The sequence below is a fragment of the Polypterus senegalus genome, chromosome 4 (genome assembly GCF_016835505.1).
Source record: "Polypterus senegalus isolate Bchr_013 chromosome 4, ASM1683550v1, whole genome shotgun sequence".
NCBI classification, from domain to species: domain Eukaryota; kingdom Metazoa; phylum Chordata; class Cladistia; order Polypteriformes; family Polypteridae; genus Polypterus; species Polypterus senegalus.
The window spans coordinates 37,756,105-37,783,870 of NC_053157.1; the positions used below are offsets into that span (position 1 = coordinate 37,756,105).

A 27,766-nucleotide genomic window follows, 5' to 3' on the forward strand; every position below is an offset into this window, starting at 1 on the left:
ATTACAGCAATTTTAACTCCGTTACAAAGTGATCAAAAAGTTGGAGAATTAGTGATGAGTCAGTGAGTCAGTCAGTCAGTGAGGGCTTTGCCTTTTATTAATATAGACTAGCAGAATACCCGCGCTTCGCAGTGAAGAAGTAGTGTGTTAAAGAAGTTATGAAAAAGAAAAGGAAAAATTTTTAAAAATAATGTAACATGATTGTTAATGTAATTGTTTTGTCATTGATATGAGTGTTGTTGTTATATCTATACATATATATATCTATATCTATATGTATATATGTATATCTATACATATATATATCTATATCTACAGTGGTGTGAAAAACTATTTGCCCCCTTCCTGATTTCTTATTCTTTTGCATGTTTGTCACACAAAATGTTTCTGATCATCAAACACATTTAACCATTAGTCAAATATAACACAAGTAAACACAAAATGCAGTTTTTAAATGATGGTTTTTATTATTTACGGAGAAAAAAAATCCAAACCTACATGGCCCTGTGTGGAAAAGTAATTTCCCCCTGAACCTAATAACTGGTTTGGCCACCCTTAGCAGCAATAACTGCAATCAAGCATTTGCGATAACTTGCAATGAGTCTTTTACAGCGGTCTGGAGGAATTTTGGCCCACTCATCTTTGCAGAATTGTTGTAATTCAGCTTTATTTGAGGGTTTTCTAGCATGAACCGCCTTTTTAAGGTCATGCCATAGCATCTCAATTGGATTCAGGTCAGGACTTTGACTAGGCCACTCCAAAGTCTTCATTTTGTTTTTCTTCAGCCATTCAGAGGTGGATTTGCTGGTGTGTTTTGGGTCATTGTCCTGTTGCAGCACCCAAGATCGCTTCAGCTTGAGTTGACGAACAGATGGCCAACATTCTCCTTCAGGATTTTTTGGTAGACAGTAGAATTCATGGTTCCATCTATCACAGCAAGCCTTCCAGGTCCTGAAGCAGCAAAACAAACCCAGACCATCACACTACCAACACCATATTTTACTGTTGGTATGATGTTCTTTTCTGAAATGCTGTGTTCCTTTTACGCCAGATGTAACGGGACATTTGCCTTCCAAAAAGTTCAACTTTTGTCTCATCAGTCCACAAGGTATTTTCCCAAAAGTCTTGGAAATCATTGAGATGTTTCTTAGCAAAATTGAGATGAGCCCTAATGTTCTTTTTGCTTAACAGTGGTTTGCGTCTTGGAAATCTGCCATGCAGGCCGTTTTGCCCAGTCTCTTTCTTATGGTGGAGTCGTGAACACTGACCTTAATTGAGGCAAGTGAGGCCTGCAGTTCTTTAGACGTTGTCCTGGGGTCTTTTGTGACCTCTCGGATGAGTCGTCTCTGCGCTCTTGGGGTAATTTTGGTCGGCCGCCACTCCTGGGAAGGTTCACCACTGTTCCATGTTTTGCCATTTGTGGATAATGGCTCTCACTGTGGTTCGCTTGAGTCCCAAAGCTTTAGAAATGGCTTTATAACCTTTACCAGACTGATAGATCTCAATTACTTCTGTTCTCATTTGTTCCTGAATTTCTTTGGATCTTGGCATGATGTCTAGCTTTTGAGGTGCTTTTGTTCTACTTCTCAGTGTCAGGCAGCTCCTATTTAAGTGATTTCTTGACTGAAACAGGTGTGGCAGTAATCAGGCCTGGGGGTGGCTACGGAAATTGAACTCAGGTGTGATACACCACAGTTAGGTGATTTTTTAACAAGGGGCAATTACTTTTCACACAGGGCCATGTAGGTTTGGATTTTTTCTCCTAAATAATAAAACCATCATTTAAAACTGCATTTTGTGTTTACTTGTGTTATATTTGACTAATGGTTAAATGTGTTTGATGATCAGAAACATTTTGTGTGACAAACATGCAAAAGAATAAGAAATCAGGAAGGGGGCAAATAGTTTTTCACACCACTGTATATATATATATATATATATATATAGCAAAATACCCTCGCTTTGCAGCGGAGAAGTAGTGTGTTAAAGAAGTAATGAAAAAGAAAAAAAAAATTTTGAAAAAAACGTAACAAGATTGTCAATGTAATTGTGTTGTCATGAGTGTTGCTGTCATCAAGGATTTGATTATCATTATTTCTTTCAATCAGGTTCATATTTGTAGTATGTGTTGTGTTCAAGTTACATTCCGTGTTTGTCAACCGTTGTAAAGATAACAGGTTTCATTCATCGATTCGTTTCTTACTGCATCAATAAAGAGCTCGTCTTCTTCTTTATCTGAGACCTGACACACTGCATGCACAGGTTTTTTTTTACACTGTCTTCCTTTAGCGGGACATTGACTTTTCCACCGTGTGCTTTATTTCCGCAGTAGCTGCACTTATGAATATGCTTGTATGTATCAGACGCTTCATATTTTTTTGCTGCCTTCTCAATTGTGTAATTCGTTTTTTGTCTGCGCACTGCGTCAGTTCACGTGAGCCGCTCGGTGTACATGCATCGAAGTTTCCCAGCTGCGCTGGTGCCATGTTGTGCTATGTCCACGGCTGTATTTAATGTTAGCTAAGACCCGGCACTTAAAAGTTTCTCTCGCAGTTTCGCTGAGTTTGTGCCAAACACCACCCTGACCATCTCATCTTCCTCTGCATAAGCACAGTCTTTCACCCGTGAATATTTAGCGGCAGTGTTTCTATTGGATTGCCGCTGACGGACGGCCTTATATGGGCAGGCACTAAATTACAAACGCCAGCGGCAGCCTGTCTATGAACTTAATTTAAACTTTAGGTTTACACCGTGCTTTGTTTCCGCAGTAGCAGCACTCATGAATATGGTTGTATATGTCACTCGCTCGCTTCTTATTGTTTCGCTGCCTTCTCAATTATATAATGCATGTTTTCTTCAGCTTTTGGAGCTCTTCCTGGTTTTCTACGCATCGCGTGATTACGTGGGAGGCGTGATGATGTCACACGAAACTCCCCCACGCTTTCGAGCTCAACTCCATTACAATAAATGGAAAAAATAGCTTCCAGTTATGACCATTACGTAGAATTTCGAAATGAAACCTGCCCAACTTTTGTAAGGAAGCTGTAAGGAATGAGCCTGCCAAATTTCAGCCTTCCACCCACACGGGAAGTTGGAGAATTAGTGATGAGTCAGTGAATCAGTGAGTGAGTGAGTGAGTGAGTGAGTGAGTGAGTGAGTGAGTGAGTGAGTGAGTGAGTGAGTGAGTGAGTGAGTGAGTGAGTGAGTGAGTGAGTGAGTGAGTGAGTGAGGGCTTTGCCTTTTATTAGTATAGATACCTATGTCTCTGTTGTTTTTTTTTTTTTGTCAGTGCTGCTTTGACATCATGGACTATAAATTGCATATTAATTCAGCATGAACATAAACACTCAATAAAAGTGAATGAAAAAAGTGAACATGAGATACCAAGAAGGCAGATTCACCAGCATTTGTGTGTCAGCCTTTATCCCTCCAGATTAGAGAATTTCCAGTTATGGTGGCAGATCTGGCATTCCAGCCACCAAAAAAAAAACACCTCACATTGGTTCCATGTCATCTGAACTAGTGTGGTGCTGAGGTATCACCCATTACATGGCTGCACTCGGGTCCTAATCTGGGATAGTCATGTGGTGTGTGTGGCAATGCGCTGTATCAGCGTGTGCTCCTAACTTATTGTTTCAAAACACCACTCAAATCCACAGTTATTCCCAGTTTCAAATAAAAACTAAAAGTGCCAGATCTGGGGTGGTGGTGATGATGTTGGGGTTGTATCTATGAATAGATGGAAAATATTTGCTAAAAAATATAAATGAAAATATGAAAAAATGAAATATATGAATATATGTTTTTGACTGTCAGTCATTTTTATAAGTCCAGAATGTGACTCTGATTCTTAGACTCTGTATACTAATACACAGTATTTAATTGCAGGAATTTTAAATAAAGTTTGAATTGTTTTGATTACTTTATTTGTCTTTAAAACACAATTTAAAAAGTAACACAGTTAAACAATTCATGCCGTTTTTTTAAGTTCTTGGAAATGTACATTTTATCTGTTCAGCTGGACGGATGAATAAATAGTTTGTTCCTGAAAAGTTGCACGGTACATTAAAAAATATATTTTCAAGTGTGTTCTTTAAAGCTTCAAATGATTAAAGTTCTATACATGAATAGACAGTTATACTGTATAATAAAAAGTTGTCCTCACAAATACTTGACTTTTGCTGTTGACTACCCCCCTTTTTTTCCTATACGAGTATGTAGCGTGATACGCATGATCTTTACCATTTGTCTAGTCAGAACATATTATTGTGCAGATTCACAGCAAAAATTGGTTGTAAATGGAACAGTACTCTCTAGAAGTACTTAGAATCAGATGCTGAAAGAAACAAGAGTAAATGTATAATGAATGGTGTGGTGGTTTGGTTTCTGGAAATGGGGGGGGGGGGGGGCTAACTAAAATGCTTTCATAAATAAGTCTATGAAGTGGGTGAAAACCGCAATAAAATACACAAACTTACCAAAGTAGGTAAAATTACAGGTCATGTTTAACAACAAACGTTAATTTTGTCTGGTCACTTTTGTCAGACAAACATAAAAAGATTGAAACAGCTATTTATTTAATGTCTAGGAGGTTCTTTGAATTAGCTGCCTTTAAAAGGTATCAAATCAAAAATCAACTCAAATCATTTGATTTGATTCATAAGGTACTGTCAAGTGTTTAATCAGAAGTTTAAAATGTTCAGTGCTGCCATTATGAAGCCTCTTCTGTGAACAGACTGACACAGATACAACACAAATAACAAATATTATAGAAGATGTTCAGGAGATAGCTCTATGTAGTGTATAAATGTGCTAAGCAAAAATCGTCACAATTTCTTTTATGTATATATCTTCCTTTTTCTACAATCCCTTCAATACACAGACTAAGCACTGTGTTGATTTCTTAGTCTTTAAGAAATAGCCATATATTCAGCAAAAATAAAAACTAAACGAGGTAAGTCAACAAAAACAAATTCTAAAAGAGAAATGGCAACAATTTCACGAATCTGAAACTAAACTGAAAATAAAATACTACAGAAATAAAAACTAATTAAAAACGCAACAATAACAACCTTAATGTGAATATTTGCTGGCAACACATTAGATAGTCATTGATATATCTATATATGAACCCTAATCTTATACAGAGCATGTAAACATGAGGAAAATTATACTATATTGGAATATAAGACTGCAATTTTTATAAATTACAGAATGGGGCAAAACTATAGTCTAACAGTCAAAAATGCTCTATCAGTAATAAAAACATGGTGGATCAGCTGACTTGTGTAAATCTTTTGCTCACAGTTTGAATTCAGCAGCTTAAGAACTGCATTGAAAAACCCAGCTGTCGCTCACCTTCTTTTTAAGAGCTTGTGCTATTATATTCAGTGGTGTGAAAAACTATTTGCCCCCTTCCTGATTTCTTATTCTTTTGCATGTTTGTCACACAAAATGTTTCTGATCATCAAACACATTTAACCATTAGTCAAATATAACACAAGTAAACACAAAATGCAGTTTTTAAATGATGGTTTTTATTATTTACGGAGAAAAAAAATCCAAACCTACATGGTCCTGTGTGAAAAAGTAACTGGTAACTGGTTGGGCCACCCTTAGCAGCAATAACTGCAACTGCAACTTGCAATGAGTCTTTTACAGCGGTCTGGAGGAATTTCGGCCCACTCATCTTTGCAGAATTGTTGTAATTCAGCTTTATTTAAAGGTTTTCTAGCATGAACCGCCTTTTTAAGGTCATGCCATAGCATCTCAATTGGATTCAGGTCAGGACTTTGACTAGGCCACTCCAAAGTCTTCATTTTGTTTTTCTTCAGCCATTCAGAGGTGGATTTGCTGGTGTGTTTTGGGTCATTGTCCTGTTGCAGCACCCAAGATCGCTTCAGCTTGAGTTGACGAACAGATGGCCGGACATTCTTCTTCAGGATTTTTTGGTAGACAGTAGAATTCATGGTTCCATCTATCACAGCAAGCCTTCCAGGTCCTGAAGCAGCTAAACAACCCCAGACCATCACACTACCACCACCATATTTTACTGTTGGTATGATGTTCTTTTTCTGAAATGCTGTGTTTCTTTTACGCCAGATGTAACGGGACATTTACCTTCCAAAAAGTTCAACTTTTGTCTCATCAGTCCACAAGGTATTTTCCCAAAAGTCTTGGCAATCATTGAGATGTTTCTTAGCAAAATTGAGACGAGCCCTAATGTTCTTTTGCTTAACAGTGGTTTGCGTCTTGGAAATCTGCGATGCAGGCCGCTTTTGCCCAGTCTCTTTCTTATGGTGGAGTCGTGAACACTGACCTTAATTGAGGCAAGTGAGGCCTGCAGTTCTTTAGACGTTGTCCTGGGGTCTTTTGTGACCTCTCGGATAAGTCGTCTCTGCGCTCTTGGGGTAATTTTGGTCGGCCGGCCACTCCTGGGAAGGTTCACCACTGTTCCATGTTTTTGCTATTTGTGGATAATGGCTCTCACTGTGGTTCGCTGGAGTCCCAAAGCTTTAGAAATGGCTTTATAACCTTTACCAGACTGATAGATCTCAATGACTTCTGTTCTCATTTGTTCCTGAATTTCTTTGGATCTTGGCATGATGTCTAGCTTTTGAGGTGCTTTTGGTCTACTTCTCTGTGTCAGGCAGCTCCTATTTAAGTGATTTCTTGATTGAAACAGGTGTGGCAGTAATCAGGCCTGGGGGTGGCTACGGAAATTGAACTCAGGTGTGATACACCACAGTTAGGTTATTTTTTAACAAGAGGGCAATTACTTTTTCACACAGGGCCATGTAGGTTTGGATTTTTTTTCTCCCTAAATAATAAATATCATCATTTAAAAACTGTATTTTGTGTTTACTTGTGTTATATTTGACTAATGGTTAAATGTGTTTGATGATCAGAAACATTTTGTGTGACAAACATGCAAAAGAATAAGAAATCAGGAAGGGGGCAAATAGTTTTTCACATCACTGTATGCTTTTTAGAACAAGCACCACTGCTACTAAACTCTCAATGAAAACTGTTTGCTTGATAAAGGTCAAATGACACAAGGCAGGAGATCATGATCTGTGCTGTGACAAGACAAAACAACAACCCACTATAAGTGAAAAACTGCTTTCTAAAGAATTCCAAAAAACTACACAAGGAGCTTCTGATGCTAAATATGTTGGAGACATTGCACAAGCAACTTAAAATTGTAACAAGCGTAATTGTCTGAAGAAAAATCACATTAACTAAGTGACTTGAACACCACTACAGAAATCAAAGCTTTTCTTTGTAAGAACTTGAAAAAGTGACATGTGGATGTAGAAAAGTTACTGTATATGGTTTTGGCAATAAATTCACATTTTAAGCTTGTCCCATTCCTAAAGAAAAACAGGTAATCACTGGTGTTCACTCCACATGTTCAACAGAAATGACAATTGCAGAACATAAACCTACTTAATATTTGTCTAACAATATACAAAAATTTAATTCAAAATATAGTCTGCACTTTTTGTAGGATCACATAACATTCACTTTATTGTTACCAATTTTAAATGCAGTTTTATTTTTTTCCTCATTATTAGCGTCACTCACAAATAAAATTTTGTTGGCAGAAATTTCTATTGTCGATTATTCTTATACAGGCAAGTCCTGAGTTACAGCAGTCTTCACTTAAGGCAATTTTACATACTGTATGTGAAATAATATGTGAAAAAATATTTCTATCTAGTAACTTCCGATTTTTACTTAAAGCAAACTACTTTTAACTCAGATTAATACATACAAGCTGTCATTAACAGCGAGTAATAGTACTGGACAACATTGACTTTGTCAACATTTTTAGTTATGTCACCAAATATAGCACACAGAACACAATGTTATAGGTAAACTGCTTGATTGGCACCTGGTCGATTATTTAAGTGGTAGAAACCACTGCTAGTAATTCCCAGCATCGAAAGTATTGCTTCAGGGAGTGTAGCTGCTGGGAGGGATTTTCAGGACAAGTTCTGACTTACAAGTAAAATCTAGTTACTAATGAGTTCCATTCCAGTACATTTTTTAATATGTGGTCTGTCAAGGACTGATTTTTTCAAGCCCTGTCCTGTCTGCTTTTAAGGATCTCATCCCACTTTTGATCACCCACCACAAAATAAAGCCCTGGCCACTGTTTATTTCCTTTAGTTAAAACTTAATGCTATTTTGTGAACTAACGCTATGATTTTAAGGTCGCTGTATTTCCAGAAGAGCAGATGAAGGTTTTAAGAAGCGAGTACTGGAAAGTAAAATAATATGTAACCGTGTTTTAATAAAAAGCAAAAATATTTTGAATAAATATACATAGACACTAACCTTATTAATTATAAAGTAATATTCACACAGAAATCATGTGCAGATATAATGTAAATGAACCCAGTTTTTCCAAGTCACTATTAGGAGTTGATACTGAGTGCAGAAAAAAGTTTAGAGCCTTATGAAATGAACACATAGCAATCTGAATTCAATACAACGGAGCACAAAATGGAAAGCAATCCTGCACAGGCCGCCAGTTCATATGGAACTTAATGGAAACCTAATGGGAAAAAACTCACCCACACTTGTACATGCCAAGTCAAAAATTCTGAAACATTCTACTGATTTACAATTGATATTCCGCATTCACCTTCACTAAAGCAGAATGTGTTTTCTAAGAAACAACCATCCTTAAAAATAAAAAAAATTATCTAGTTTGAAACAGTACGTAGCTTTTTTCCCCCAAAAGCACCTCAACAACCAGTATTTAACAAAGCATCTTACAAATGTACTGTATGTGATGTCTACAATTTTTAGCAATGCAGAAATATCAGAAAAGTTAAGAAACATGGGAAACAAAAATCAAATACAGTGTACACATTTTGTTGATTTGGGAGATCATGTTCCTATGCACTGCAGGTGGTCCAAATTCCTCCAACATCCTGCGTTGCACGTTGTTATAGTGTAATGAAAATTGTATAATTAGATCTGGACCACCCTATATAATGAGACAATTTGACTATCACAGTTTGATGCCAGTGCAGGGTCATGTTTTGACTCATGATTAGCTGGATACTACAATTTGACAACATAATTGTGTAGAATCCTCTTTAGAAAATGATGATTACTAACTTTGGGTGCTGTGCCCTGTCGAATAATGCCATGAGTACACCCTCATATGCATTTCTGTGTTATAAATGACCATTTAGTTTATCCTTTAACAATGATGCATCAACCGCAGTGAACAACGTCCATCTCACACATGATTTCTCTTGGTTTTAATGATTCTGAAATTACCACTTAAGAATATGTTCAGACATATTAGTGCAATATTAATTTTAGTTTTGAATGGCAACACACACTACAGAGCCACTGAAAATTAAAAGTCCCTTATACTCCATATGCATAGTTCCTTTGTCGATGTTAATATCAGTTTAAATGTTTTGAACACTTTTAAAAACAATGGCACTATCACAAGTCCAATGTTGTAACATAATATTTTTAGCAAATACAATGTATACTACCGTAACACTCACCAAAAAAAGCAGTTGGGATGAGACAATATATACCACCAGTGGGAAATGAGAATTGCCTTAATTTTCCTTATTTGTTCAAGCACTAAACATGCTAACAGAGTGTTTTGTAAGATATTTTTGAAAGCATTATGCATGAGCACAGATGATGGGAATTTTACACTACATCTGGCTGATCTGAAAAACTAATATGGAATTTTTAATATGCTGATTTCCTTCCATGTGATCTTTTAAAATTATTGTCTGTGTGATACGTTTGTGTAAAATATCAGGTTTTTTTTTCAGACACATTAGTGTCTTTTGGGCGGCACGATGGCGTAGTGGGTAGCGCTGCTTCCTCGCAGTTAGGAGACCCAGGTTCGCTTCGTAGGTCCTCCCTGCACGGAGTTTGCATGTTCTCCCCGTGTCTGCGTGGGTTTCCTCCGGGTACTCCGGTTTACTCCCACAGTCCAAAGACATGCAGATTAGGTGCATTGGCGATTCTAAATTGTCCCTAGTGTGTGGGTGTGTGTGTGTGTGTGTGTGTGCGCCCTGCGGTGGGCTAGCGCCCTGCCTGGGGTTTTATTTCCTGCCTTGTGCCCTGTGTTGGCTGCGATTGGCTCCAGCAGACCCTCGTAACCCTGTGTTAGGATATAGCGGGTTGGATAATGGATGGATTAGTGTATTTTGTGTGTGCTGTATGGCATATATTTGTAATGATGATCAAAAACATTTCTACAAAATGTAATCATATCATGAATTTCTTTTATTTCAGCATAAAGTAAAAATAATCACAAGTATGTGGTGTCTAATATGGTTAAGCAGAATGAACATTGGTAAATCTCCATATTTGTGCTGTTCAATATTTTTTTTTATGTATTCTTGTTCACGCAATTTACAAATGTGTCTGCTGAAGGGATATAGTCCATAGGCAGTGACATTACCAAATAAAAATCTGTCGGTTATACTATATGTCTGGTGTGCTAGTCTGTGTCGTACGGCAGGTATCATATCATACTGTATCATGACATATCATATTGTGATGACTGTCAAATTGTGAAGTTTCTCCCATCACCTAGTCCTAGGCCATATCGCGATTTAAATCACAACCCAAAAAAAGAAATAAGTTAACGCAAGGCTCTGTCAAATTTATATCCAATACCAAGTAATTTTTCAAAGCAAACTTTTACTGCAAAAGGATATTTTGTTATGATTAACAAATATACACTGATTAAATGATTCGATAGCCAATGAAATCAACGAAATTGCCTGATCGCTGACATTTACCGCATATATTTAACACTGCAAGCACAAAGCTGCCAGGTATAGACACTGGATTGATGTGATCCACATCTGAATAAGCAGGTTAGAAAATGCATAGAAAGTTGGATGCACATTTATGCACAGGCAACATAATGTCAAATGTTCAGTCTTACAACTCTAGAATTCTGGGGGCAATCCCAGACCAGGGGCCTCATGTATAACGCCTAGCATAAAAACATGATATATGGTGAAAACTAGAAATGTGGTGTACACACAAAAATTCAGATGCACAAAAATATGCACAAGGAAAGTTCAATGCACTTTTCCTTTATAAATCCCAATCAACATGAATTTTAGTGCATATGCATGCGCCTACAGCCCCACCCTGACTCCTCCCAGAATTTTGCCGATTTGAAAATGCAAATAAATATAAATAGATTCCTTCCATTCAATGTTTTGTTAAAAGAAAATGGCAAAAGAATGTTAAAATGGAGGTCCTGCTCAGTGAAGTGGAGGCAAGGAAAAATTTACTAGACTTTTTCAAATCCCATTGTAACTACAGTGGCACATTAAATGCTTTGTATTCTATGTGATCCCCAACCTAGTTGTTAATCACTATGTGCTTAAACAGGCTTCCTCTTACGCTGCCAGGAGTGTGCAGGCTGTGATTGCTACAAAGAATACATTATATTCATGATATTACAGCTCTCTGAACATTTTACAATACTAAGACATATACTTGATATCAATTTCATGTTGTAATACATTAAAACATACATTAACAGAACAGGATCATCTCTAGACAGAGGAGCAGCTTCAGCGACAGACTGCTGTCACTGTCCTGCTCCACTGACAGACTTTGGAGATTGTTCCTCCCCCCACACTATGTGACTCTTCACTTCCACCCGGGGGGGTTCACGTTAATATTACACAAAATTATTGTCTGTCTGTTATACCTTCATTGTTATCACTCTTTAATTTAATATTGTTCTTTATCAGTATGCTGATGCTGGAGTATGTGAATTTCCCCTTGGGATTAATAAAGTATCTATCTATCCATTTGGGGCCTTGATGGCGCAGCAGTGGTGCTGCTGCTTCCCAGTTAGGGGGCCACGTCCCTGCCTGGAGTTTGTATGTTTTCCTGTTAGGTTTCTTTGGTGCAAAAAATGCTACACTGATGCTCCTACAGTATGTGTGTGCTCATATTCAGCTTGCGATAAGCTGCCACTCCAGAGACTGTTCCTGCCTGCGCCTTGCTGGGACAGGCGCGAGCTGTCATGGATGCAAATGTAAAAAAGAAAGACAAACCACAGAGAAACAGTAGCACTGCTTTGACAATGGGTGTCGCCCATTTACAAAACCAAACAGAAATGTACGTAGCTTTACGTCAAGTTTAATTTTTAAACATCTGGATGTGAGCATGGAAATGGAAGTATGCAACATTTTTGTGTGTACGTATTATTTATACATGAGGCCTCAGGTTTTTTATGTGTAAAGCTCGCACATTCTCATTTCCTATGTGTTTTTCCTCTCAGTACACTAGTTTTCATCCAGAGACGTGCATGTTAAGTTTACTTACAATTCAAAATTTGCCTGTATGAGAAGAAGTGTGGGCATGAGCATCCCAGGGCACCCTATCCAAGACTACCTCCTGCTTTACTGCCAGGACAGCCTTCCCTGTGACCCTGAAATGGATTAAGGATGAACACCCATAGAAACAGAGACATTATTAATTACATTATTTGGAAACTGCAAATATATTAACCAAATGGAAATGAATGTAGATAGTTATGATATTTATATGTTCAAAACTTTACTATAGAATTAACCACAGGAAAAAAATACAACAATATTCTAAAATTAGTGAAAAGCCTGAAATAAATATTGCGCTTTTACCAGAGATCTTTCTTCATCGTCACCGACATGTGCATGGTTTCTTTTTTTTTTTTTTTTTGCAGAATTTATATGCTAGACAAATATACTGCTCAAAAGAATTAAAGGAACACTTTTTAATCAGAGTATAGCATAAAGTCAATTAAACTTATGGGACATTAATCTGGTCAGTTAAGTAGCAGAGGGGGTTGTTAGTCAGTTTTAGCTGCTGTGGTGTTAATGAAATTAACAACAGATGCACTAGAGGGGCAACAATGAGATGACCCCTAAAACAGGAATGGTTTAACAGGTGGAGGCCACTGACATTTTTCCCTCCTCATCTTTTCTGACTGTTTCTTCACTAGTTTTGCATTTGGCTACAGTCAGTGTCACTACTGGTAGCATGAGGTGATACCTGGACCCTACAGAGGTTGCACAGGTAGTCCAACTTCTCCAGGATGGCATATCAATACGTGTCATTACCGGAAGGTTTGCTGTGTCTCCCTGCACAGTCTCAAGGGCATGGAGGAGATTTTAGGAGACAAGCAGTTACTCTAGGAGAGGGCCATAGAAGGTCCATAACAGCAGGACCAGTATCTGCTCCTTTGGGCAAGGAGGAACAGGATGAGCACTGCCAGAGCCCTACAAAATGACCTCCAGCAGGCCACTGGTGTGAATGTCTCTGACCAAACCACCAGAAAGACTTCATGAGGGTGACCCAAGGGCCCCATGTCCTCTAATGGGCCCTGAGCTCACTGCCCAGCAGCATGCAGCTCGATTGGCATTCGCCATAGAATACCAGAATTGGCAGATGCACCACTGGTGCCCTGTGCTTTTTACAGATGAGAGCAGGTTCACCCTGAGCACGTGACAGAAGTGAAAGGGTCTGGAGAAGGCATGGAGAACATTATGCTGCCTGTAACATCATTCAGCATGAGCAGTTTAGTGGTGGGTTAATGATTGTCTGGGGATGCATATCCATGGAGGGTCACACAGACCGCTACAGGCTTGACAAAGGCACCTTGGCTGCCATTAGGTATCAGGATGAAATCCTTGGACCCATTGTCAGACCCTATGCTGGTACAGTGGCTCCTGGTACACGACAATTCCTGGCCTTATGTGATGAGAGTATGCAGGCAGTTCCTGGAGGATGAAGGAATTGATACCATTGACTGGCCACCACACTTTCCTGACCTAAATCCAATAGAACACCTCTGGGACATTATGTTTTGGTCCATCCAATGCCACCAGGTTGCACCTCAGACTGTCCAGGAGTGATGCCCTGGTCCAGATCTGGGAGGAGATCCCCCACAACACCATCTGTCATCACATTAGAAGCATGCACCAATGTTGTCAGGCATGTATACAAGAACACAGGTGCCATACAAAGTGCTGCGTGCAATTTTAAAGTTGTTGCTATTACATTTTGGCAAAATGGACTAGTCTGCCACATAATTTTTTCACTCTGATTTTTGGGGCGTCTTTGAATTCAGGGCTCTGTAGGTTGATCATTTTCATTTCCATCAAACGATGTGGCATCCTTTCGTTCCTAACACATTACCCAGTCTATATCAGTATAGATATCCAGGAGGATTTCTTTTTCCCATTGAGATCTGATGTGTTTTCAAAGTGTTCCTTTAATTTTTTTGAGCAGTTTGCAATGAGCAGTGCCTGTGAAGAATTTGCAAATGTCCTTTTCAAATTAAATTTCAGACTTTCAAACTGAAAGAGAAATATACAGTAATTATAAAATCAATTATCAGAAGTGTAAAGCAATATTTGGTATCCTTCTTCACTGGGGAAAACATAACAAGGGTCTCCCAATGACCTTAAAAAATGTGTAGCAAAATTAATTTATTATTAATGTATTTTAATGATAAATATGACCAAAGTAATGTAAGTCCTCTAAATAATTCATGAATGCTGGTTTCTCAGAATACTTAAAATATTTGGAAAAAAGCAAGTGAACAAAGGGGGTTTGGTTTGGGGATTATTTTCTTTAGGATTTTTTTATTTTTTTTTATTTACAACAGTAACATTTTCTAAAGTAAAAAAGTTTAATTTCTGTGTTTGCCAATACGTACTATTCTAGTATTTATAAATGTTATTTTGTCATATTTTTTCAGATCATTTGAAAAGTGCCTAAACAACAGTATTTTTTGTCAGTCAGTCAAACAAACCCAGGTCTCCTTATTGCGAGGAAACAGCGCTACCACTGCGCCACCCTATTTTTTGTCCAATAGCAAATTAAAAAAAAAATACAATATCAAACTTTATTGTATATAGGATTCACCTTGTCTGGTTGTACCTGCCTCTGTAGTCTGCCCATCTTCTTCTGGCTCTACATTTTCCTTTTTGCTATCTATATATATAATTCACTAAGGCAAGACACCCATGGAAAGCACGCCGGAAGGGGCGTGGATTCACTAAGCCGCCGACAAGTAAGACACCTATGGCGCACGCAAGAAGGAGCCACGGCCACCAACTCCATGACCATTGGATACGACGACAACTCGCAGAGCCATGCCCACCAACTCGGACGCAACAACACAGAAAAAACGGCATCATTTATATTCGTCTGTCGTAAAGGCCACATGCACCTCCGAGCCACGTTGACTGTTCATAGAGGCATGTTTCTTGTGGAGGTGAATCGCCATATGCAGCTTGTAAAATGGTTTGCGAGGGGTATCCCATGGGATCCTTAAAACAATCCTTTACAACTGAGGTTAAAACACAATGAAGTAAGCGGTCTTTAAAAACTGAGTTTTCGGTTATGACGCACGACCTCGTGCACCATAGCAAACTGTTTTACACGCTACATACAGCAATTCGCATCCGCGGCAAACATGCGTCTTCTTAGATGCTACTGCAGGAACACGGCCCCCCTCCCACCTCGCTACTACCGTGGTCGGGTGTCTTGGTGGATTATATATAGAAAAGCAGCCAAAACCGCACAGAGCAATGAAAAGTCTACGTGAGTCACAGTTGCATCTGGACTGTGCAAAGTCGACAAAGACTCAAGTGACGAGTTGGAGGTGGGCACATGAGCAGGCAGTGCATACTGAACGAGAAATCAGCAGACTAGCATGACGGAATGAGCGGAATGGACGTCCTTCTCCTTTCCTCCCGTTCTACCCTCTGCGCCTCTGTTTGGGAGGAGAAGGCGCGATGGCGGTCCGACGGTTTTCAGTTTAGGACGATTGTGTGTTGGTTCGTTCCATGCATTGTTACAATGTTGCTTTTCTTGCTGATTTATTACATTGCTGATTTTTCAAATGTTTATTTTCTCCCTGTGCTTAAAAATCATTCAAAAACCGGCCTGATTATGCGGTGTATGGTACGCCGCGGGTTGGCTAGTATTTTTTATTAGTCCTGTCTATAAAAACTATAAATTTTCTAGATATTTATATCACTGTTCTTCACATTATTACTGATTTTGCTTTATTGATTGTCATATCTAATTTTAACAAATCACCATAGCCAAAGTCATAAGGACAAGGGACATCAGGGCTAAACTGGACAATCTTGGCAGTAATGGTGGTTTAGCCTATTGATCAATTGTAACTTTGCCGTTTCTTTGTAATACCTATTCACTTACAGCCTTGCCTTAGAAGCTTCACCCTTGTTTGTACTGCTTTGCAGACACTGTGACAATTTCAATCTGCCTTGAGCTGCATTCAGCAGCTTCATCTCTCTTCTCTTTCTTAGCCTGTCTTTTCCTTGAATTCTGCAATCAAAAGCAAAAAAAGTCAAACAAATCTAAATAATAAAACAGGGTAATGTAAATCTTGCATATATCAGTCATTGTTTTACAGACCCATGTACATTGCACAAAGAATAAAAATAATTTACGTAAGAAAACAGTAACATGTATACAGTACATTTAGAAAATAAAAACTTTCACAGCCTATTCACATAGTCTTCCTGAATCCAAAACCCATCATATAAAACATGTCTATTTCATATATAAAATCAATATTGTTTTTTGACACTAAATTGGTTTGATGATGGATGGATGTTTCAATTCTACGTCTTCTTCATAACATTTATGAGATACTGCTATACAGTTTACTAATAGCAAGTCTGATTAACTTAGGTAAAAGCCTTATAGTCGTTCTTAACTGTGTAATACTTTTAAACTATGAGTACCAAACAAATCAATAAGAATTACTACAACTTTTATTTATTGTTAGTTAACACACTTTCCATACTGAACCTCTTATGCATACATATATTCCCAAACCCACTCAGTTCAGTTCAGGGTTCACAGGATTTCAGAATCTATACTGGTATCACTAAGCACACGGCAGAAAACGACCCAGGACTGGGTGAAGTCTATCATTTGGCACACACTTGCATATAACACAACCACAGTGGTGTCAACTTAAAGAGTTGTCAGTTCATCTGACATGCACATATTTAGAGTTATGGGAAAAAGTCCATAATACTTTGTTTGCATGTCTTCATCAATTTTACTCGATGTTCAGATTCCACACAGGCAATGACTATATGGTTAAATCAAATACAGAGCACTTGATATTTGAGGCAAAGTGCTAACCAACTATCATGTCAATAATGCTTAATCATATTTGATGCAGAATGTGACAGTTCACAAAACAACAAGCATGGACTTCAGATTATTATTAGCAAACAGACTAATATCTGAAAAGTTTTGCTTTTGAAAATAAGGGCCCAAGACATTAAACATACAATGTGAAATGGAAAATATTCTAGGAACCAACCTAGCCCCATGGACTAAAGTGGCAGGTTGCAATCAAAGCCCTATAAACTCATCTTTAGAAACAAAAGAAAATATGCAACAGAAAAAGACAGCAGGACTTCAGGTAGCATCTCAGCCCCATTGACTAAAGTTACGATCAGCCACAAAAACGTATATCTTAAGAAAACAAAGTTTCAATTGAATGTGAAATGGTAAAATCAATACAATAATTTCACAACATGATAATTACACTGTTGCCTTAACAGTGTAATGTTTGTTTCTTTTGACCAATATTTATTGACCTAAAATAACACCTTTAGTGTCTGTGATGATTAAAAAAAAGTAACTGAAGAGCTAATTTAAAAAAAGAACGACAAACTATTGCTGAAAAATACCTTTCGTCAGATTGACAAAAAAATGTGAATTTGTTCAGCTACATTGGGACTGCAATTGGCGTAGAAGACAAATTCAGTGTCACTTAAAAACTGTAAGACAAGTGCCAGAAGTGAACTGAAAATCAGAAGAATTTAAGAAAATGGCTGTTATGTATTGTACAATCATCATTTTGGAATTGCAGGCACTATATATACAGCCATATGAAAAAGTTTGGGAACACCTCTTAATTCTTTGGATTTTTGCTTATCATTGGCTGAGCTTTCAAAGTAACAACTTCCTTTTAATATATGTCATGCCTTATGGAAACAGTAGTATTTCAGCAGTGACATTAAGTTTATTGGATTAACAGAAAATATGAAATACGCATCATAACAAAATTAGACAGATGCATAAATTTGGGCACCCCAACAGAGATACTACATCAATACTTAGTTGAGCCTCCTTTTGCAAATATAACAGCCTTTAGACACCTCCTATGGCTTTTGATGAGTGTCTGGATTCTGGATGGTGGTATTTTTGACCATTCTTCCATACAAAATCTCTCCAGTTCAGTTAAATTTGATGGCTGTCTTCCGCCATACAAAGCTCTTTTTTGTTATGACCAAATAACTCAATTTTTGTCTCATCAGTCCAAAGTACTTTGTTCCAAAATTAATCTGGCTTGTTTAAATGAGCATTTTCATACAACAAGTAACTCTGTTTGTGGCATGAGTGCAGAAAGGGCTTCTTTCTCATCACCCTGCCATACAGATGTTCTTTGTGCAAATTGCGCTTAATTGTAGAACGATGTACAGATACACCATCTGCAGCAAGATATTCTTGCAGGTCTTTGGAGGTGATCTGTGGGTTGTCTGTAACCATTCTCACAATCCTGCGCATATGCCGCTCCTGTATTTTTCTTGGCCGGCCAACTGTGCCTGTGACCTTCCATTTCCTGATTACATTCCTTACTGTTGAAACTGACAGTTTAAACCTCTGAGATAGCTTTATGTAGCGTTCCCCTAAACCATGATGCTGAACAATCTTTGTTTTCAGATCTTTTGAGAGTTGCTTTGAGGATCCCATGCTGTCACTCTTCAGAGGAGAGTTAAAGGGAAGCACAACTTGCAATTTACCACCTTAAATATCTTTTACCACTCATGATTGCACACACCTGTCTATGAAGTTCAAGGCTTAATGAGCTAATCCAACCAATTTGGTGTTGCAAGTTATCAGTATTGAGCAGTTACATGCATTCAAATCAGCAAAATTACAAAGGGACCCAATTTTTTACACAGCCAGTTTTTCACATTTGATTTAATTTCATACAACTAAATACTACTTTACTAAAAATCTTTGTTCGGAAAACACCCCAGTACTCAGGTGTTCCTAGGATATGAAAGACATACCACTGTTATCTTTTTTGTTTAAAGTAAATTATTATGCAGGCTGAGAGGGGTTTCCAAACGTTTTCATATGACTGTAAATGTAAGATGCAACCTGCCTCATCTACAGTATTTTAAGATATGGTGCAATGAACCGTATATGAATTGGAACTTTTTTCTATGAAGATAAACTGTTAGTTTCCTGGTGTTTCATAAATTGTGTACAGGCAGGTTAGTTTCTGGTGTTTCATAAATTGAGTACAGGCACTCCCTGGGTTACGTACGAGATAGGGACTGTAGGTTTGTACTTAAGCTGAATTTGTATGCAAGTCGGAACAGGTACAGTGGGACCTCGGTTCACGAACGTCTCTGAACACGTACAAATCGGGTTACGACCAAAAAGTTCGCTAAACTTTTGCATGTGTTCATGACCACACACTCGGGTGACGAACAAGCCAGTTTCCCTTTCGGTTCGTATGCGCCGATTATTTCCGCATATGTTCAGTCTCTCCCTGTACTGTACATTGAGGAGAGCGAGTGCACAAGAGAGAGAGAGAGAGAGAGAGAGAGCAGGCTTGCATGCAGCTGAGCAGGGAGCCTGGGTGTTTGTCTGTGTTATTCAATGTTTTTACAAAAAAAAACCCTAACCCTAATTCAATGTTTTAGTTTACTATTACACTGTGCATTCTATGGTATAATTAACTATTTTTGTGCGTAAAAATCTTTAAAGAAAATATATACGGTCTAGAATGCATTAATTGTGTTTACATACAATCCTATGGTGGAAATTACTTCGAGTCACGACCAAATCGGGTTACAACCAGAGTTTTGGAACGAATTATGGTCATGACCTGAGGTTCCATTGTACATTATTTTAATAAATGCTATTGATGACCGACTGTAACCAAATGCTCTGCCATTGAATGAAGGAGTTTTTCTCTTCTTTACTGAATCACCAGCACTTGCATCAGATTTGTGTTTCAGAGACATTCTTGAAAGGTAAACACAAAAGGTTAAGATGAGCTCTTCTGCACAGCACTGTACACACTATCAGAGCAGGAAGGCACCCGTCGTCAACACGTCTGGTGTACTGAATGAGAGACAACTTCCTGCTATGTGTGTAACAGTACAAACAGGCCTGCTATTGAGAATGAATGGGGGCGGCGAGGGGGGGGAATCATCACTCGCCCACCACACAGTCACCTCCACTACAGTATGCTGCCTGCAGCGTCTGCCCACCAAGAACGAACATGGTGCGGCCAAAGGCAGGCAGTGAATCGCCCACCACCGCCCCCATTCAACAGGCAGCCATCCGAGGCACACTATAATGCTACCCTCCCACCACCCCTTTCACCCTTAATGGCCTCCGTTCAGCCACAACCAGGTCACCACTTGCAGTATTACCAGCCAGCCACCCACTGAGAACGAACGGGATGGCGTGTGTGATGGGCGGGCAGTAAAACGCCTCCCTCCGCTCCATCCAGCCTGCGTCCAGTCAGGAGCAGTAGCTGCGATGGCATTGTGGGAGGGCAGCGATCTGCCCCATCAAGCCTCCGTCCTGCACACGAGCAATAGCTGTGGCCCTGGTGACTATGGACCACAGGTCACCGCTTGCCACTGGGAGCCGCCCGAGGAACACTACACTGCGCGAGCAGCAAAATCGCTCCCCTCCAACCACCGCTTGCAGTGTCCCCAGGCCGAAGATGACGGAGCGGCAGTTACTGAGGTGCATGTGTCACAGCTGTGGCCCCATTCATAAGTCGTAGGTCGGATGTCCGTAATCTGAGGACTACCTGTAATGGCTGTATGACTCTGCTTTATATTTTGGGTTATAATTCTATGTATTTGGTCCACGTTTATATGGATTTTCTTTTTGTCTCAGTGTATAACTCACATTATAATCCTAGGTCTTAATGACAAGTTAAGTTTGTTATTCTATCCCACTGTTAATGGATGGTTGGGAGAAGTTGCTTTCAGAGTGTACTGACAAAAATAGATAAAGGAGTTAAGTGTGGTTTCATTACCACTTCATGGTAGTTTGCACAAAGTGGCACATACTGAGTCACAACGCAGAAGCTTCAAGGGTTAACCAGATTCAAAGCCAGACCGTAACAGTACAGCACGTGGGATGAACACCAATTACTATGGGATAACTTAAAGTTACATGCAATCGCATTCTTTTTCTTTCCTCCCTCATACTGCTTGATCACTTTGTTTTTGTGTTAAGCTCATTTACCTTTTATCCTGTAATTGTAAGACAAATGTAACTGATCATAATCAAGACGCAGCAGATAATAAACTGAGATTGAGATGAGTGAGTCATGGTATACTGAATGTGGTGAAAACAGTTGTTTGCCCATGAGATGTGGAAATGGTCTTAAGTCGAATGGTTAAGTCAATGACTACCTGTATAAAATAAAATACCAAAAGTTGACAGCATTATTTGAAAGTATATATCAATTTTCAGGTCATGTATTTCAAAAAGCGTTGAGTAAGACATGGGTAATGGTTATGGATTTTCATTATTTAACTTTATGGCAGCAGCTCATTGCTAAATTTTCTATTTGCAGGAAACACTGCATAATCTCCCTTGCAAAGATGCATTTTCGGACACTGCTCTACAGCCTTTATAAGTATAGTTTATATATCTGCTATGAAGCTTTTTGTCTTTCAAACAAGACTGTAAATGTATTAATTATTAGAGCCTCACCTAAATTTTTTGGTGATGATATATCTGACCAACACCTGGTCTAAAAAATCCATAGAAATCTGGCCCTATTTTTTACTAGAGCAGTATACCACAAATACAAGGTACCTGGTATGGGTAGTTGTCATTTATTTCCCACAAGGTTAGGAGTACGGAAGTGACACATTCAATAATGAGCAGCAAAGGAAGATGTAATGCACCGTTAGTAAGTGGCAACAAAAAGGTGCAATTTGTCTAGGAGACCCCTGTCTGGTCTGCTCAAGCCAAAGCAAACAAATTCTTGTTGGAAGTACTGAAAAGTGGTAGGCTGTGCAGCTATCTATACTAATAAAAGGCAAAGCCCTCACTCACTGACTCACTTACTCATCACTAATTATCCAACTTCCCGTGTAGGTAGAAGGCTGAAATTTGGCAGGCTCATTCCTTACAGCTTACTTACAAAAGTTGGGCAGGTTTCATTTCGAAATTCTACGCGTAATACATAACTGGAACCTATTTTTTCGTCCATATACTATAATAGACTTCTGCTCGTTGCCCGTGGGAGGCGGAGTTACGCCTCCCACGTAATTTAGTGCCTGCCCATATAAGGCCGTCCGTCAGCGGCAATCCAATAGAAACACTGCCGCTAAATATTCACGGGTGAAGGACTGTGCTTATGCAGAGGAAGATGAGATGGTCAGGGTGGTGTTTGGCACAAACTCAGCGAAACTGCGAGAGAAACTTAAGTGCCGGGTCTTAGCTAACATTAAATACAGCCATGGACATCGTACGAGATGTCACCAGCACAGCTGGGAACCTTCGATGCATGTACACCGAGCAGCTCACGTGAACTGACGCAGTGCACAGACAAAAAGCAACAGTTCCAAAGAGTGCTGAACAAAAACCGAATTACACAATTGAGAAGGCAGCAAAAAATATGAAGCGTCTGATACATACAAGCATATTCATAAGTGCAGCTACTGCGGAAACAAAGCACACGGTGGAAAAAGTCAATGTCCCGCCAAAGGAAGACAGTGTAAAATAAAAAACCCGTGCATGCAGTGTGTCACGTCTCAGATAAAGAGGAAGACAAGCTGTTTACTGATGCAGTAAGAAACGAATCGATGAATGACACCTGTTTTTATATATATACTAGCAGACCTGGCGCGCTTCGCTGCACGTTTAACCGGCTAGTTTCGGCAGCGGATCGTGGTTTTCAATCTAGGCGTCCTGTCTTTTCAGATTCTTTTAACCGCCTGGTTTCAGCAGCCAGTCGTCCTTTTGAAAATCTTGAAATCCTGTCTTCTTTAGATTCGTTTAACTGCCTGATTTTGTCAGCGAATCGTTTTCTTTCTAAAGTAGAAGTCGTTTCTTGTTGCGCTGGTTTTTGCAGCCAAGCGCTTTTTTTCCAACCTAGAAGACCTCTTTTGGGATCCGTTTAATGGCCTCATTGATTGCATGTCTTTCAAGGTAGTTTCAATATCCATTTCTTGCACGGAGATTTCTCCCTTTTTATAAGTGACTGTGTAAGTACCGCGTGTACTAAACAGCAAATTAGTAAAGGAGAAAGGACTAAACACTAAAGAAGAAGAACGGCAAGATCACGTCAGCTGCAGAGCTCAGCTTGGAGCGAAATGATTTGAAGTGAATGAAATGACGTGAATGGGAGGGGAGATGATCACGTGACTCCCCTACCCGCCTTAACTCTTCATCCCTCCACAAACACAGTCTCTCGGATCCCAACTCTCTTTTATATATACAGATATATATATATATATATATATATTGTGGTCCCCGGCCGGGACGCCCAGGAGGACGAGAGGAGGGCTTGTGCCTCCTCCATACCGCGAGGGGGCGTCCGTCCTGGTTTTGTTGGGAGCCACGGGTCGAGGGCATGGAAGCCCTACCCTGTAGGGGCCCGTGGATACCGCCAGGCGGCGCCCCGATGCCGGTTTATCCCATGCAGTCGCCGGCCGGAGCTGGAGCCCGGCCGGGCGCGCTGGAGGATGTGAGGAGGGCTTGTGCCTCCTCCACACCGCGAGGGGGCATCCGTCCTGGTTCTGTTGGGGACCATGGGTCAAGGGCATGGAAGCCCAGCCCTGTAGGGGCCCGTGGTCACCGCCAGGCGGCGCTCCGATGCCGGTTTATCCCGTACGGTCCGCGGCTGGGGCTGGAGCCCAGCCGGGACGCCTTGGAGGACAAGAGGAGGGCAAGTGCCTCCTCCAGACGGAGTGGGGGCGTCCGTCCTGGTTAGGCAGGGGCCTCGGGTACAGGGCATGGAAGCCCAGCCCTGTAGGGACCCGTGGCCACCACCAGGCGGCGCCCCAGGGCCTAATTATCCCGGGAGCCCGGCACTTCCGCCACACCAGGAAGTGCCGGGGAAGACTTTGTGTGGCGCCGGAGAGCCGCAAGGAAAGCAGCCGACACTTCCGCCACGCTGGGGCGTGGCTAAAGAGAAGAGGCCGGAAACACCTGGGGCTCATCCGGGGCATTATTTAAGGGGCCGCCTCCCTCCAGTCAGGAGGTGGAAGTCGGGAGGCAGAAGGACTGAGCTTGTCGAAGGACTGGAGGCGGCCAGGAAGGCACAAGGACTGTGGGCCCTGGACTTGGGGGATTCGGTGCAGAAGGCACTGGGGTTCGTGAGTGCACGTGACTTTTATAGTAGTGTAAATAGTGTGAATAAAAGTGTGTTGGGTGCAAAAATGTTGTCCGTCTGTCTGTGCCGGGGCCAGAGTTCACAATATATATATATATACACAGATATATATATATATATATATATATATACAGATATATATATCTATATCCCAATCTACATACTCTCAAATAGACAAGCCACACGCCATGGGTATATATATATACACATATGCATATATATATATATACACACACACACCTATCTACATTGTATATATATATATATACACACACACATACATACATACGCACACACATATATATATACTGCTCAAAAGAATTAAAGGAACACTTTTTAAATCAGAGTATAGCATAAAGTCAATGAAACTTGTGGGATATTAATCTGGTCAGTTAAGTAGCAGAGGGGGTTGTTAATCAGTTTCAGCTGGTGTGGTGTTAATGAAATTAACAACAGATGCACTAGAGGGGCAACAATGAGATGACCCCCAAAACAGGAATGGTTTAACAGGTGGAGGCCACTGACATTTTTCCCTCCTCATCTTTTCTGACTGTTTCTTCACTAGTTTTGCATTTGGCTACAGTCAGTGTCACTACTGGTAGCATGAGGCGATACCTGGACCCTACAGAGGTTGCACAGGTAGTCCAACTTCTCCAGGATGGCACATCAATACGTGTCATTGCCAGAAGGTTTGCTGTGTCTCCCTGCACAGTCTCAAGGGCATGGAGGAGATTCTAGGAGACAAGCAGTTACTCTAGGAGAACTGGAAAGGGCCATAGAAGGTCCATAACCCATCAGCAGGACCAGTATCTGCGCCTTTGGACAAGGAGGAACAGGATGAGCACTGCCAGAGCCCTACAAAATGACCTCCAGCAGGCCACTGGTGTGAATGTCTCTGACCAAACAATCAGAAACAGACTTCATGAGGGTTGCCTGAGGGCCCAAATGTCTACTGCGCCCTGTGCTCACTGCACAGCACCGGGGAGCTCAATTGGCATTTGCCATAGAATACCAGAATTGGTAGGTCCACCACTGGCGTCCTGTGCTTTTCACAGATGAGAGCAGGTTCACCCTGAGTATATGTGAAAGACGTGAAAGGGTCAGGAGAAGCCGTGGAGAATATTATGCTGCCTGTAACATCGTTTAGCATGACTGGTTTGGTGGTGGGTCAGTGATGATCTTGGAGGCATATCCATGGAGCGACTCACAGACCTCTACAGGCTAGTCAACGCCATCTTGACTGCCATTAGGTATCAGGATGAAATCCTTGGACCCATTGTCAGACCCTACGCTGGTGCAGTAGGTCCTGGTTTCCTCCTAATGCACGACAATGCCCGGCCTCATGTGGCAAGAGTATGCAGGCAGTACCTGGAGGATGAAGGAATTGAAACAATTGAATGGCCTTCATGATCCCTTGACTTAAACCCAATAGAACATCTGTGGGACATTATGTTTTGGTCCATTAGGCGCCGCCAGGTTGCTCCTCAGACTGTACAACAGCTCAGGGATGCCCTCATACAGATCTGGGAGGAAATGCCACAAGACACCATCCGTCGTCTCATTAGGAGCATGCCCCGACGTTGTCAAGCATGCATACAAGCTCGTGGGGGCCACACAAGATACTGAAAAGCATTCTGAGTAGCAGAAATTTTGAAAAAATGGACTAGCCTGCCACATCTTCATTTCACTCTGATTTTAGGGTGTCTACACAATTGAGCCCTCTGTAGGCAGAAAACTTTTATTTCCATTAAAAGACTTGGCATCCTTTTGTTCCCTGTCGTTATTTGTATAGATATCCAACTTCATATTGAGATCTGATGTATCTAATGTGTTTCTTTAAAGTGTTCCTTTAATTTTTGTGAGCAGTGTATAATGTATGTGTGTGTATATATGATGTAGATAGGTATGTATATATATATATATATATGTGTGTATATGTAGATATGTATATATGTATATAGATATGAAGATATGTATGTGTATACAGTATATATATACTAGCAGAATACCCGCGCTTCGCAGCGGAGAATTAGTGTGTTAAAGAAGGTACGAAAAAGAAAAGGAAAAATTAAAAAAATAACATAACATGATTGTTAATGTAATTGTTTTGTCATTGATATGAGTGTTGTTCTCATATCTATCTATCTATCTATCTATCTATATATATATATATATATATATATATATATATAGCAAAATACCCGCGCTTGGCAGCGGAGAAGTAGTGTGTTAAAGAAGTTATGAAAAGAAAAGGAAACATTTTAAAAATAATGTAACATGATTGTCAAAGTAATTGTTTTGTGTATTTGGTGGCAGCGTCACAAAGTTATTTTCGTCTAGCTGCATCAGAAAATGTACCATGACGTCTGACACGCCTACTTTTTACTGTTTTCTCACAGCTTGGATTGCTGCTGTCATATATATATACACACACACACACACACACACACACACACATACATATATATATATATATACATACATATCTTCATATCTACATAAAAGAGATAGACCAGAAAAATCCAGACAGATAGCAACATGGGGTAGGGACTCTTTGAGGTAATAGCACTAATAACTGCATTTCCTTCTTAAAAGCAAAGTTCAACCAAACTAATGTTTTAAAGCAAATAAATGATTCACGGTTTGATGCCAAAACGGGATATCTACATATCTATATACATATCTACATATACACACACACATATATATATATATATAGCAAAATACCAGCTTGCAGCGGAGAAGTAGTGTGTTAAAGAAGCAATGAAAAGAAAAGGAAACATTTTGAAAATAACGTAACCTGATTGTCAATGTAATTGTTTTGTCACTGTTGTGAGTGATGAGTGTTGTTGTCATATATATATATATATATATATATATTTACACACACACACATAAACATATATATATATACATATCTATACATATACACATATATATATCTACATACATATATATATATATATATATATATATATATATATATATATACATACATACACACACACACACATATATAAACATATATATACATATACATACATATCTACATATATACACACACAGCTATTTCGTATCAGTGCAATACGCTGTTTGTTAAAACGGTTGACTCCCGCTCTTATGTGCAATAACAAATCAAATCATTCAGTTGTCTTTGCTCATATGTCATTTTAGAGCTGGACGCCTGGCATCTTTTTGGCCACAAGTTCGTTTCTGTTTGGTGTGAGGTTCTGTGTTGTGGAGATTCTCAGGATGGATTGCAGGTGCTCATCAGTGAGGCGACTCCTGTGTGCT

General features: G+C 39.7%; 1 protein-coding gene across 6 annotated transcripts in view; it reads right to left on the bottom strand.

Moving 5' to 3' along the window:
• The window catches only part of znf532 (zinc finger protein 532), a 141,411-nt gene that overhangs the window by 80,739 nt on the left and 32,906 nt on the right, over positions 1 to 27,766 (bottom strand). For 2 of the 6 annotated variants that reach the window (XM_039750488.1, XM_039750492.1), the window contains one exon: positions 16,249 to 16,377. The exons of the other annotated variants lie outside the window; for them this stretch is intronic. The gene's annotated coding sequence lies outside the window, so the exon portion shown is untranslated. The remainder of the gene's footprint in view (positions 1 to 16,248; positions 16,378 to 27,766) is intronic. 6 annotated transcript variants of the gene reach the window in all.